Source organism: Centruroides sculpturatus, unplaced genomic scaffold (assembly GCF_000671375.1).
Source record: "Centruroides sculpturatus isolate CEXI.00-Female unplaced genomic scaffold, Cexi_2.0 scaffold1528, whole genome shotgun sequence".
NCBI lineage: Eukaryota > Metazoa > Arthropoda > Arachnida > Scorpiones > Buthidae > Centruroides > Centruroides sculpturatus.
In genome coordinates this window covers 133616-147647 of record NW_019385661.1, presented here as the reverse complement: position 1 = coordinate 147647, position 14032 = coordinate 133616, and the positions used below count along the sequence as shown (strand labels likewise).

The window sequence follows — 14032 nt, the reverse complement described above, 5'->3', positions numbered from 1 at the left end:
TAAATTGCTTTATCACATTCCACATTATATGCAGTATTTTATGGTCCTAATTCATCCTTTAATGCTTTATGATTAAATAATATAGTAAATAAACACTTTACACTTTACATACAGTTGAGAAATATAGTCATTTCGTGTATACAAGTATATGCACAGAATAGTATTTTCGAATTGATTTTTGTTTTATCAANAAAATTCCAGGAAGAAACCCTGAAAATTACAAAAAAATATCCAGGAAGAAACTATGGAAAAAATCCAAGAATAAACCCTGAAAATTATTTAAAAATTCCAGGAAGAAACCCTGAAAATTACAAAAAAATATCCAGGAAGAAACTATGGAAAAAATCCAAGAATAAACCCTGAAAATTATTTTAAAATTCCAGGAATAAACCCTGAAAATTATTTAAATTCCAGGAAGAAACCCTGAAAATTACAAAAAATATCCAGGAAGAAAGTATGGAAAAAATCCAGGAATAAACCTTGAAAATTACAAAAAAAGAAAAAACTCCAGGAATAAACTCTAAAAATTACATAAAATATCCAGGAAGAAACTATGAAAATTACAAAAAAAATCTAGGAACAAATCTAGAAAATATGAAAGATAATCCCGGAATGAATCACAGAAAATTTTGGAAATAATCAAGGAAGAATTCTTAAAGAGTTTAGAAATAATTAAGAAATAAATCTTGAAAATAAAAATATAATTAGAGAATAAATCTTAATACGTTTTATAAATAATCAAATAATGAATCGTATAAATGTTAGAGAAAAAAAATCAAGAAACAAATCTTATTTATGAAAAGTTTGGAAAATATTAATTAAAAACGTTTATAAAAAGAAAGATAATTGCTTGATTATATACAAATTTTTGAAAATAATTAAACAATAAATATTCAAACTTTGGAAATTAAATAACTGGTTAAAAATGAATTAAAATGCTATTTAAATTTAATAGATAATATGTCATTTAAAAGCTTTTAGAAAACAGATTAAAGCTTAATAAACACCTTTTAATCTTCTTCGTTCACCCGTTTATTTTCATGGAAAAACGTTGAATGTTAATTATTATATATACGTTTAACTTTTCACATCAGTTAATTCATCCTTTTTTTTTGTATTTTTGTCGTTGTTTTTTCTCTTATTTTTGCATTAAAGATACTGTAAACGATAGAAATTCATCAATCAAAGTATGTAGAAAAATAAAATGAAAAAGACAGAAGCGGCTGTAAATTTCATCAGAAATTTTTGTCACGTTTTCACGCGTGATTAATAAATAAATTGTAGTTTACAAAAATTGTAATTTACATTTAAGTAATTTACAAATTTTAGACGTGGAATCTTTCACTGTTGCGTAATTGATTATAATTAACTTTAATTGAAATTAGCATTGCATTTGCGTAATTGATTATAATTAACTTTAATTGAAATTAGCATTAGTTTCGGTAAGAAAAATTCTACATTCAATTATAATTAAAGTGATAAAAACAATAATAATCGTTAATAAGTAATTAAATGACTTTAATATAAATTAATAATAAAATTTTAGGACAGAAACGTTATTTTTCTTTAAAATATTTGCTTTATAATTTAAAATTTCAATTAAACTATGTTAATTCTTAATTTATATGATAATTAAATTATTTAAAATAAATTTTAAAATTCTCCTTTTACGTAATAAATATTATCATTATTAAAATCTAAACGTGTAAAATTTTATAAATTTTGGCTTAGTATTAAGAGCGTATACTTGATGATTTCAATTTGAATTAAACACAAAAGAATTAATTAATTAAAATTAAATTTTTATAAAAATATCTCATTAAGATAAATTAATATGTATTTTATACGAAAATAGCTTTAATTAATAGTTAAATTATATAATATTCTCTTATCGAAATGTTTAACATTAGAAATATATGTTAATGGTTATAGGAAGATAATTAGGAGAAATTTCGGTTTATTAACAATATATAACATAATTAATGCAATAAATATTGCTGAAGGATTACCATAAATGGCCATAGATTTGTTGTATAATTGCAATAGGAGATAGTTGAAGAGGAGGATGTTATTTTCCCAGAGGAGTCGTAAGGTTCCTTCTCACATAACCTTGACAATGACAGTTCCAATGATATTAACCCATTAACACCTCCTACATAGAAATCTGAGTTGAGACAAACTATAAAGGATGTTTATTATTGTAGTAATTAAATACCTACGCATTCAATGGCTTCTTGTTAGTGAAAATACCATTTGTGAACCACGTCAAGTCTCTTTATACTATTTAAGCTTATTTAATACACGTTAAATTCAATTGTTAAAGTATAACAGTAAATATATTTGCAATTTCAAATAAAACTTTTATATTAACTCTACCAGCTTAAAATTTTCGGAAAATTTAAACTTTTAATTACATATTTCGAGATGTAAAGCTCGAAAATTCATTAAATTAGTTATAAGACTCGAATAATTGAGTTTAATTAAGTTTAGAATAAATTAAAATATATGTTTATATATATATATATATATAGAAAAAATATATATATATGTTTGTATCTATATATTCTGCTAAAATTAAACTGTTTAAAATTTTTTTTTAAAGAATGAAACGAGCTAGTTCAATGACCACGCTTAATTCAGATGGAAAGGTAAGCATAGTTGTTTGTTTATTTAGGTTTGTTTTTATTTATAAGGTAATGTAATTTTAGTTTGATTCTAGAATGAATGACTTTGCTGCAAACCTTAATTTTCTTTATTACTTCACCTATTGCATGCTTGATATTGGAATGCTGTGTGTATCTCATCTTAATACAGGTTTATTGCACACTGGTTGACATTAACAATAATATTGAATCATTGGTTGCAGTACTATTATGCTTAAGCTTATGCTTAATGTTCTGAAAAGTTTGTGTGTTCAGTGAGGGTAGGCTATAAACTTTGTAACTGATTAAAATACAATTTATTTATAAATATAACACTGTTTTTCAACAGTAGGAACACTCACTTTACAATATTGTTGCATATAATTACATGTTTCAGTTTGATTTAACACCCATTAGTAGCCATATGGATAATATCACTGAACACTGCTGAGGTGGTCACAGGTTCACACCTCAGCAATAGGCGAGTCACCTAGTTTTGCAGATATTCTCCAAGTGTCTTAACACTTAATTATGGACGACCAGTTTTCTCATGTCCTCCTGGGAAGTAACTTCCATTTATTACAGGAATGACTTGGATATTCCAGTTGGCACATTGTCAAGGTGCATAGTGTCTGAAAAGTTACCATGCTGTGGAAAAGGTTTAAGCAAAATTTTACTTATGATATTGCAGTTTCTCTGACAGCAAATTTTCTGGAACTGTCCCCAGAGACTCAAAATTCAGTGGATAAGGTCTGGATTCTGCCAAGCACTCTACATTTTACTGATAATACCCATATGTAACACAATGTACATGACCCTTCCCCATGCAGGGGATTTGTCTTAACATAGAATCACAAGTGTGGTATGTACATATGTTCCTGTGCAGATACAATCTCAGAACTTTGGATTCTATATCATAGTAGATAGAAAGATTTAATAGGAAAAGTTTATGGTAAGCTAAGATTAAAGATCTCTGATCATAATCAAATTATGCTGCCTTGTTAGAGAATATTTAATACTGCAACATGTGAAAGAAGGAATGTAAACATGTTATAATGTTTGTTGATTTAAGTAAGATAAGTGGTTGAATCCATTAGCCTATTGACTTGTCTCAGATGTAAATTGTTTACATCTGTCACCATCAGGTTTGTTAAAGGTACATCCTAAGTATGAAACCAAGTGCATTGATTCATCAAAAATAATGACTCATTAATTAAGCCTGAATTATAAACAACTTAAGTAATAATTCCAGATTTACTTAACTATAACTTGACTATTTAAGTGTATAGATATAAAGTAATTTGGACTAAAAGTAGGTGATTCAATTGCCTATCTTTAGTCCAAATTACTTTATAACTATGTATTTATTTAGCCAAGTTACAGTCTGATGAATCTTGCAATATCATTTGATTAATTCATTAATTATTAAATGGTAAAATTTATAATTAGTTATGTTTATAAAGAAGTAGCTTGATCTGCACAATAATATCAATTGTATAACTTTTGATAAATTCTAAATGAATTATTTCTATCTTTCTATAAGATCAGTTCTTTGTATTTAATCGACAGTAAATTTTACTTCTGTTTTGCTTTTGGTTGCTAAATTGCTATCTTATCTAAAATAAATTCAGATTAAATTATCTTAGTTTATTGTTTATATATGCTGTTGATAAGACACAAATGTAAGTAGGAATGCTCACGACATCACTAAATCTATTTTAAAATATATTAAATATTTTATCAAGTATTGATACTGTTTAATCTTCCCAAAATTTAATGTTTTACACTTTAAGAGTTACAGAGGAATGTATATTTAAATATCTGTATTATCAAGTGTAATTTATAGTATTTTATTCCACTAATCTCTAACAAAGTTTGTTGCAACTTAACAAATATTAAAATATATTTGTTAATAACATAAATAATAATGTTTTCTAGATTACTACCTTTTTTTTTTCCTCGATTTGGCTCTTTATTTTCTAATGCATTCTTGAGATTTTCACATTTGATATCAAACTTTGTATATTTCATATACTCAAAGTTATGTATACTATGTTACATTAATTATAAATATATGAGTTTCGTTTGTGATTATAACATATATATTTACAGCATAAAAGCATAAAGTCGAATGATCTAGTTGCTTAGAAGTTTGACTTTTGGCGTTGGTATACATTTTATCAAAGTGTGAGGCTTTACAGCCATGGATTAATTAGATGTTAAATATAATAATTATGTCATAACAGTATAGGTAATTGCCAGATGAAATTGTTTCCTAGCATGGTTATAATAGAAATTACTTGAAAGAAACAAAAATTGTATATTATTAAGCATGTAAATGAGTGTGGGAGGCAAAAGTCAAGGAGAGTTCTGTATATAAAATGTCAGAAAATGAGGCAAGAGTTTATTTCAAGACAAAGCAAAAGAAATAAAATGTAAGCATGTTCTTGCCAGTTTTGTCACATTGACACAAATGAATTGTAAGGGTTTATCTATCCTCCAGATTTACCTATTCGTTAAGTATTGAAAAATAAGTGAACAGAAGATAGATTACATTTGACAAAAATCAAGAACATTGACATAAAGGGCTGTAATAATTACTTTATTTATAAAAATTTTGCCATATTAAAGCACTTGTTTTTCTTTGCATACTTATATAAACTATTTTTATATCATGATGTTGTTTGTTTATATATCCAGCTATCTTAGCATAATACAGGATGGCCTGAAAGTCAAACAAGATATATATATATGTTAACAGACTTTTGGGCCACTTTTTATATCAGAAAAATTGAATAAAGTCATGTGAATTGCCTATTGAATTTTCTCAAAATTCCAAATAAACTACATAAATGACATCCCTCTTCAGTATAAATTTGTTAATACAGAAATATTAAAATTCTTAGGTTAAAATGCAGAAATGATAAAATTTATTGTATGTAATTTTGCATTTAATATCAAAATCAAATGTATTTTATTGCAAGCTAACATGAGCAGTCATCTGTTAATTTCTCTGTACATATGTCAAACACATGTTTCCTGGCAATAATGGCATATTTAATTTATTCAGTAAAATATATTTAAATGAAATAAGTTATAAATGTGAATTAAAAAATTATTAAGGATTTCTTTCTTTCATTTTAGACTAGTAATCTGGTGAGCATGCGTCCACAAACAGCAAGTTCAGACCAGCTGAGAAGTTCTCACTAACAAACATAGTAGCATTAGAAGAAAGCGGTATGTTTCAAATTGCGTTACAGATCGTAATCGTGGCATTGGAAGTTGATGTTGCCTTTGGATGTACCGAAGAATTAAATACAAAAACACAAATCGAAAAATGTGATTTATTCTGATATGATCTCTATGTAATAGAAGACATTTAATTATTATTTTTCCCTATATTGTTTTATTATCAAACAATCGAAAACTAAGAACCAAAAAAGATTATTCTAATTCGATTCTATTTACAGAAATTGCATAAAATAGTAAAAATTCGATCTCTCTACTGTCAAATATAGTAAAAAACAAAAATCTATCTTTTGTAAGTTAAAATATATGTAATACATTGTCTTGTTTGCGGAAAGTCCAGAGTTTATGAAGGAATTGTGAAAGTCAAGTTCGTTTCGAGCTTTAATGTCCGTACTTAAATTTTTCTTATTGCTATCAAAGATTATAAAGATTAATGGATAGATACAGATTAACGAGACATTCCAGTTGTGTTTAGTTTTTTTTTGTATTTTCGTTTAATTTTTTTTTTATAAAGAATTAAGTTTCTTCATCAGTTCCTAGTATGTTTCTCTTGATCAGAATAATATAATTGTTACTTTATATGATTTGGCCTAGAAATAATTTTTCAAGTTTTCTTTGAAGTTATGTAATAAAGTTCAGATTTTATTTTTGACATTTTTTAAATTAAATTAATTTAGTTTAAGTTGAAGTAATTGAAACAAAGAGGCAAGCTAACTTACTTCTAGGCTAAATGCTTAGTTATTTTGTGCAATTATATTTGCTGCAACGTGGGGAAGTTCAATGTCAGTCGAGTGAAAATCCACTCTCAACTACTGTGGTTCGGTTAATTCTTGATCTTAATAATCTTTTCGATTGTTTGGTCATGAAGACTGATGTTTAGTTGCATAACCTGGTCAATTTTTGACCATGATAATCAGTTCCTGGCCGTGGTAATGCAGTCAGCTCTTGGTTGTGGTAATCAATTTTTGGTCAAAGTGATTGATTTGTAGCTACAATTGTCTCAGTTGATTTTTGGCCATGGAAATTGATTCTCGGCTGCAATTAACCTAGTTGTTTTTTGGCCACTTATCCAAAACTCCAAATAATTTTGAACGGTGGCTCTCTCTACCCCTGCGGCAACTGTAATTGATAGTCGATACCAAATATAATTTTAAAAATCTGGGTGCTGTTTTCAATAAATGTAAAAATAATTATATACAGTTTTTGATGTTTTTTTTTTTTTTGTACATGTTCGATTCCAAATGCTGTTGCTGTCAATATGCAAGAAACAACAAAAATTAAAGACTTTTTTTTAGCATCTCCTATGTGATTTTTCCTGTGAATATTTGTTTATGTGATAATTTACTTGTAAGACAGTAAAAATGCGCAAGCTTAAAAGAAAAAAATTGGAAATTACGCACTTGTAAATTGATTTCTCCCGTAGCCGTCAATTGTGAAAAAGTCGAGAGTTAGAGAAATCCTAAATGTTGTGATATTGAAAGAAAATGGTGTTATTTATTTGTAATTATGTTCTTTATAGAAATCAAAATATATATATTAGTATACAAATATATATACATATACAGTATACCAAATGTAAACCTCGGTTTTATTTAAATTGATTTGTGATTGAGAATAATTTGGTCTACTTTAAATAAAATTTTGATCAATTGTAACCGTGTCGCTTGTTTCTTTACACAAACTTTTCATTCAATTTTTTTTTCCGTTCATTTCAACTTGCGCTGCATAAATTTATGGTAATCAAATCTTTTCAAGCCATTCAAAATGCCATACATGCACATACCGTAAACACACTTTGGAAAAATATACCATTTGGGCTATAGAATAACCCATTCAAATTGCATTTTTATGTCAATAAAAGTCTGCAATATCCTGAAAATATTTGTTCAGTTCTGTGCCTGCATGTATGGTTTTTCAAAGACTTGCTTGTATGACAATACAGAAACAAGTTAGTTAAGAAGTTCAATTATGAAGTTAGTTAAGAATAAATACATATGTGAATTTTTAAATAAAAATTGCAATCAAATAATTGCAATTAAACAGTTCCACATGTTAAAAATGCATTTATTTAACTGTATTTTCAGTATGTGAAACTGCTTCATGCATTTATTTGATTTGTGCAATTGTACAAAAATGCATTTGAGTTTTTATAATCACTCTTAAAACAAGATATTTTTAAAGTAAATTAAAGGGCATAAAATGTCACTTTATATACTTAATTTTTAATATACTTAGTTTTTTTTTTAATTTTTAAACTGTTTTACAGTAATTTAAAGAAATCTCAATGCATTTTCATAAAAATTCAATTTAATAAAATTTACATTAATTGTAGATTTTCCCAATGAAATTAACAAAAAAAAAAAAGAATGAAACTGACAATTAAAATTTAAAAACTTGTCAATTTAACAATTGAATTTTTTAAAAAATGCAACAATGAGAAAGAAATTGACAAGTATTGTATTTTTTTTCAAATCAGCTGTTAAAATTTCAATTTCACGATTTATATTTTGTCAATTTCGGTGTAAAAATAAAAAAAACGGCGTACTTTTTAAAAAATAAAAAGTCATTTCTAAGAAATTACTTTTATAAAAAAATACAAATTTTAAAAATATTTTTAAAGAAAAAACTATTTGAATATATAAATAATAAAAAAAATTTTTTTTTTAAATAATAAAGCAATTAACCATTTAAGATGGTAAGAAAATTGTGATTTCTTGGAATAAGCAATTTTTTTAGATTGCAAAACAGTTGTGCTGAATAGTTAAAGGCATCCCGTCTGCACCAGTTAAGCACGTGAAAGTACCGTGTCGATAGTTTTATCGCCAGTTAATTCCTATACATAACAACAGATTTTTTTAGATGATTGGAAACCTTCCAAACAGGTTCCAAAAAAACAGGAATTCGAAAAAAAAAAAGCAAAACCAGAACTGCATGGAGCTTAACCAAAAACCGTTATTAATGCTTCTAGACGTTAGCTGCGTGTTATCGTGTTACTAAATGCAGAAGGCATCCTCTGGACCAAGGTCGATATACGTTTGAACTTTGACCCGCGTGAGGCCCCGAAACAGGACGAGATAAAAAAAATTCTTTTAATCTTATTCAGCAGGAAGGAGAATTCCCAATGACAAAACTACAAATGTCACTGACAGTTATCTGAAAAAAAAAAATACTTTATATAATTAAAGCTTACAAAATTTCTGAATCTAAAAATACAATTTAAGTGTCCTTGTACTGTTGTTTAACCGATAACTTCTTCCAAAAAAAAAAAAGAAAAAACACTGTTTTCTTTTATTTTTAAAGATGATCTCAGAGACTAAATATCGAATATATTGATTATAACAAGGATCTGGCGGTGAGTGTGCGGGTTTAAAGACCTCTGAAATATGTTTAGTGGATTTTTTTTCGAACCTATTATTCCAAAAAATTAAATTTTTTATTCGAAGATGAAAGTTGAACTTTTCAAAATTGATTTTTATTTTAGATTCTGTTAAGTCGGTAATTACATTTAAAATTTATAATAATAACAATAAAAGTTAATAAATGTTCGTTTAATTAAAAAATTATTTATAAATAGAATATTGTTTTTTTTATATAATATTTGTTTTTTTTATTTAGATTTTTATTTATTTTTTAATTTTCTTGTATTTTTGAGAAGCTTGTTTATTACGTTTAGAAGCATTTCTATTCATGAAATTGATTATTATTATTATTTTTTTAACTTATTAACACGTGTTTGTGGAAATTGACAATTTTTGTTTACAATTTAAAAAATCAATTTCTAATTGTTAAGAAAAATTGTCAGTTTCTAAAACACGTGTTAATAAATGTATTAAAAAATCAATTTCTGATTATATGAACTTCTTTTATTAACACGTGTTTTAGAAATTGACAATTTTTCTTAACAATTAGAAATTGATTTCTTTTTTAAAAAAATGCAAATGAGCAAGAAACTGATTCAATTAATTTTTAAAAATACAAAACAAAACGAGAAATTGATTGATTATTTTTTAAAAAACGCAATAGTTAATTTTTAACATTTAAAAGAAGTGGAAAATAACAATTTTTCTTAGTTTTTTTTTATGCGTAAACACAGTAAAATTTTAATTAAAACTTTAAAAATTGTTAACGCGAATTAACTCGTTTACAAAATTAACGATCGCTAATTTATTTTTATTTTACTCAAATAAAAAAAAAGCAGCAAAAAATTGTGAGTTTCGTTCGTTATGTCAGTTTAATTCGTTAGATATTAATTAAGATAGTTCAAGCTTAATCGGGCATAGATGACAGTTTGTGCATGCATATTGCTGGATTCACGCGCTGTTAGATGCAACCGAGTGCATCAGTCTAACAGAACGTGACATCTAGTTTAAAAAAAAAAGAAAAAAAAACGTCTGCAGCTGCTTAAAAATAAATAAAATACCCTGATTTTGTGTGTAGTTTGCAACGTGGCATATCCGAGACTAGACAATGTGTTTTTGAAATATAAACGTTGCAATGGGTGGAAGGGTGTTAAAGATGGTTACTCAGCTGCATGTAACCCTTTACACTCCACGCCTACGTCATGAGAATGGAGCAGACAGCATCGTCTGTGTGTGGCAAGAGCAAGTAGACAAGGTCATAATCTTAAGACCTCGCCAGTGTGGCAACATACTTTGACCGGTTTTTGGTATTGGCATGTTTATTGTGTGTTCGCCTTTTAGATAGGCAGGAAAAAAGAAAAGGATGTGTAGCATCTTCACCCCCGAAATTTGAGGTTTTTCTCCGAAAACACCCGCTAGGTGGGGTCGTAAACCGTGATCGGGGATGAGCTACACCCTTCTGCACGCGCTGGGCGTTTCTGCAACACGTGACACCGTAGAAGGCTTTCAAAAAATCGCATTCGAACCCCCGTCCCTGTGTTACGAAACACATTAATAAGTAAATTTCGGCTTATCTAAGCGATAAAATTGCTCGAACGGGCTATAATTGACCTGAAGCTCAAGGTCGTTCTGTACTGTCTTATCGTGTTGTGTGACGTGTGCTATCGTCCCCCCCCACACGCGCTCGCGCACACATACAGTTATCGAGCAAACTCGAATGTGTGTAGGGAAATTAATTCCAGTGGGAGGGTGGTAAACAAGCATACGTGACTCACGATCTTCTAACCAGATTATTTTCTGAATGCTTGATATTCTTGGAAGTTGTAAAGGGAACTAGATTGGAAACAATGTTATTTTTTTTCTGTGTTAACGGGGATTTTTTTTATTCCTTTGATATCTTTCACCTCTCACGCATTGTTTTCGTGACGTCCTCGAGTGCAGTTTTGTATCCAAAAATTAATGCTTGCTAGTGTCATATATCGATTTTTGTATTAGTCCCTATTGGGAGTGTCGATCGAAGGTTCAATCGATGATTGAATGAATGAAGAGGGGGAAAAATCGTGAGAAATCGTGGAATTTGGCTGCATGCATCACTTCCTCTTTTAACAATGGGAATGATGTAAGAACTTCCGGTTGTTGGGCTGTACAATTTATTTTTATTGTAGAGCAACATAATTTTTTTGGAAATTCGTCGTTTAGATGAAAGTGATAAAATACCCCCATTATAACTTTTCGTGAGAGGGAACAGTTGGGTTCACTATGCTGTTGTTTAAGCAAAGGCCCTATCAATCTTCTACATTTACTTGTATGAGGAAGAATGCGAGAGGCCCTACATTAGGAGAGAAGTTCGCCAATATGACTCACTCCAACGTAGCAAACTTTACAATAGGGCCAAACATATTAAGGCCTCTTATAGCTTTGACTTCTTCGCTGTGTGGATAATTAACTCTTTGTAGACCTCCAAAGAGGACATAATGTAGACAGAACTGCCTTAAAGTTTGCGGTGACAGATAGGCCCTCATTTACAAGGGCCTGTAAATATTGATAATTTAGTTTTCAAGCCTCAATTTGTCTTAAGGGGCTCATCTGAGAAGGGAATTGCTTCACAGCTAGAACGAGTAATGGCGAAACAAAACGCACGTACACGAATGAGAGCAAACCAGTTTATAGAAATTCGAAAGATGTAAACAAATTTGCATTTTTTTGTCACGCTCGGTGGCCTAGAAACACGCATTTAAAAAAAGGAACACTGCAGAAAGTGCCGGTAATCGGTACAAGTGTATATTAATAGAAAGACATATCAATACGAGAGGCCAACGACCAAGAGGCATAATAGAAAAATAATGAGAGGAGGAACCGTTAGATACAAAACTTTCTCTCTACGCGCTCTCTCATCCGTAACGTGGACGAGGTCACGTGACTGGGTTGTTAACAAAAGGATCGATCCAAAGGCGATACGTAACAATATTTCTCCTCTATCTTTATCGCTAAGCCATGGGATCGAAACTTTAAGACAAGGATAATTTATGCCATTTCCTAATGCTCTACTTCTCCTAGTTTCTAGAAAATGCGCGTGTTTAACCTTGATAAGCGTAACAAGAATTTTCGTGATGTCGATAAGTTTACGTGCGAAACAGAGAAAAAAAAAGAATTGGGATTTTTTCCGAATTAAGGGATTTTAGTTTAGGGAATTATCTCTAAGACGCGGGGATTTTCTTATTGTCCTAGGGAATTTTCTTTACAACGTGGGGATTTTTTTTTATTTGGCGGATTTTTTGTAGGAAATTTTCTGTAAAATTTGGAGAACTTTTTAGATTAGGGATGTTTATTGTACATTTAGAAAATTCTTAAGGTATTTGGAGGTTTCTTATTTAACGCATTTTTGTAGGAAATTTCCTTTCGAATTGGAGGACTTTTTAATTTAAGAGGTTGTTTTTTTTTTGTAAACATTTTATGTTCGAATTTGGAGATTTTTCCTCTTAAGGAAGCTGTCATAGGGCGTTTTCTGATCGAATTTATGGAATTTTTTTAGTAATCAAGCCAAGTTATTCTTCACGTCTCAAGGCTTTATTCCGTTCCCAGCACTTGCTTCCTTTCTTTTTTTATTGTGTTTATGAGTGTAGGTCGTGGTGGACATATGTGACGAGTTAAACTCATAGGGTTTTTATACAGGAATTCTTGATCCAATCACTTCCGGTTTCGTTTTTTAAGACCTCGTGTATGTCTCTCACGATTTGTATCGCCTCCTTAACACAACAAATCACGTAAAGGAGGGGTTCGGTGTAAGGATGATACACGTCACATGTTTTACAGCGGGTGGTACGAATTTTTGGACTTCTTAATCCTTTCAACAATCCTAAACCTGTAATTAGTGAACTCGTGTAACGAATAACTTCCTCGAAAGTCAATCTTAACCACAAAGTTTTAGAAGTAGCATAAAATAAATTTAACGAGAAATTTCCCTAAAGTTTTTTTAGAGATTAAATAATTTGTGTTTAATTTAATTCAGAAATCGCATTTTATTTATATTATTAAGGAAGAGCCGACAGAAAGTTCCCCAAAAATTTCCCCTTCATTCATTTTTTTTTCAAATTTCAAAAAAATTGAGTATTTATAAGGGTGATAGTTTTCCTTAAAATTATCATTCCTTGATAAAATTTTTATTTCCATGGGGATTCTACAGAAGAAGAATTATTTATAACTTTACTTTCTCATATTAAACACTAAAAAAAAGTACAGTGTGATGATGCTACGGTGTGTAATAAAGCCTACATATCCTACCATATGGCAGTGTTACGAAGTTAATTACGTACACACGTGTAAGCTTTCAACAATAAGAGAGAACACAAGCGTAAGTTGATTAACAATAGGAGGTACAGTACAGTACTGTACAGTATAGTACAATTGGCACAGTTGAATATCTTATCTAACTATAGCTCAATAACACTGGAGGGTTTTAATTAAACATCAAAGCCTCGCATAGTAATGCATAGAACAAATGCCTTAAATGACGTAACACCGAGTTTCTAATTTAAATCTCATGACGTAAACGAGAGGCCTGCCTTAAATGTCAAAAATAAATCTCTGGTTATAATTATGAGGTAGAGGCCCCTTTGTAGGAACATATTCTGACTCACACTTTCATTCTGTGAATAGAAGGGAGTTGTTTACATAGACACTAACAAGGTGCAAGCTGTGGAATAATGCATGAAACTATACGTGAAACATGCGCCAAGTTTTGAATTGTTTCTAAAAATATGGCCATATGTGAAGATAAATCAA

At 29.2% G+C, this 14032-nt stretch overlaps 1 long non-coding RNA gene across 1 annotated transcript; it reads left to right on the top strand.

Annotated features, from left to right (window-relative positions):
• Positions 1–2548: 2548 nt before the first annotated feature.
• LOC111640973 lies at positions 2549–7546 on the top strand. The gene is made up of 2 exons (XR_002759335.1): positions 2549–2648; positions 5787–7546. It is a non-coding gene; the product is annotated as an uncharacterized LOC111640973 (long non-coding RNA).
• The last annotated feature ends 6486 nt before the right edge of the window (positions 7547–14032 follow it).